Here is a 1494-nt window from a genome sequence, read left to right as displayed (position 1 = left end):
ATCCCTACCGACATTTAGATGAATTCCTCGAAATCTGTTCTACTGTTAAGATACAGAATTTCGATGATGATGCGTTGAGGTTGACTCTATTCCCTTTTTCATTGAAGGACAAAGCCAAGTATTGGGTAAAGTCCTTAGATTCTGTAGAAATAGAGTCGTGGGATCAGTTGCAACAGGAGTTTCTTCGGAAATACTTTCCCATTGGGCGCACGAACCAATATCGTAGAGCCATCACTAGCTTTTCAGAGCTAGATGGTGAGCGCTTTCATGAGACCTGGGAGAGAATGAAGGATCTCCTTAGGAAATGCCCCCATCATCAGGTGCCGAAATGGCAACTGGTGCAGAGTTTCTATGATGGATTGTCTGACAAGAATCGTCAGATGATCGACTCTTCATGCGGTGGGACATTCATGTTGAAGAGTGAGGACGAAGCATGGAGGCTATTTGATACATTGGCCGAGAATTCACTCCACCATGCTTCGAGCTCTCATTCTGATAGAGCTACACCCAGCATTCAAAAGAAAGCTGGTGTTCTTGAGATTGGTCCATCTACTGCACTGCAGTGCAAGGTAAAAATGATTGCTCAGAAGCTGGACCAGCTTCTCTCAGGACCATCCACTACACAGCAGGTGTGTACTCTTTGTGCCAGTCCGGCACACGAGATCACTGAATGCCCTTCGGCAGCTCAGTATCCTGAATTTGTTCAAGAACAAGTTCAGGCAGCTCAGGGTTACGTCAGACCACCAAACAACCCATTTTCATCGACATACAATCCGGGTTGGCGTAACCATCCCAATTTTTCATGGAAGAATCCACAGTCTTCCATGCAGATGCCTACATCCTCTCAGCCAGTTCGACAACCATCTTTTACTCAGTCATTTCAAAGACCGAACTATTCTCAGTCTTCTTCTTCTTCAATTCCTTCCCCGATTCAGCTGGAGTCTGCCCCGCAGACATCTTTTGAGGAGAGACTTCTCCAGGCATTCCAAGAGGTGAAAACCTCTAATCAGAACGCCTTCGAGAAGTGTAGCCAGATTTTGAGCCCGCATACGCAGTCCATTGCGAAGTTAGAGTCGCAAATGGGACAGTTAGCTGAGGCTATTAGCAGGAGACCCGAGGGTACATTGCCGAGTCAGGCTGTCATGAACCCGAAGGGTAAGGACCAGATGACTGGAGGCCTATTTCATACTGAGACACAACAGCAGGCTAAATCAGTTATGGCCTTGAGGAGTGGACGTGAGTATCACGTCGAGAGTAGAGAGCGAGAGAGTAGAGAGAGGATAGAGGAGCCAGAGACCATTGTTTCACCTACGTTGGCTCAGCCATCATTATCATCCCCATCATCACCTTCATCATCTTCATCCTCAGAGAAGAAGAAGAAGGATAGGAGTGAGCCTTCTCACAAAGAGGAGGAACCAGCAGAGTATATTCCCCCACCACCCTATCCCAAAGCATTAGAGTCTCCTGGTTATAGAGGGAAGCAAGGTGCGAAGA

The 1494-nt window shown here is 47.2% G+C and overlaps 1 non-coding gene across 1 annotated transcript; it reads right to left on the bottom strand.

The window, feature by feature from the left end:
- Positions 1-219: 219 nt before the first annotated feature.
- LOC149822425 (small nucleolar RNA R71) lies at positions 220-322 on the bottom strand. Its single transcript, XR_016426331.1, has one exon. It is a non-coding gene; the product is annotated as a small nucleolar RNA R71 (small nucleolar RNA).
- Positions 323-1494: the final 1172 nt, after the last annotated feature.

This window comes from Nuphar pumila, chromosome 11 (genome assembly GCF_984573655.1).
Source record: "Nuphar pumila chromosome 11, dmNupPumi1.hap1.1, whole genome shotgun sequence".
NCBI classification, from domain to species: domain Eukaryota; kingdom Viridiplantae; phylum Streptophyta; class Magnoliopsida; order Nymphaeales; family Nymphaeaceae; genus Nuphar; species Nuphar pumila.
This window is presented reverse-complemented; position numbering and strand designations above follow the sequence as displayed.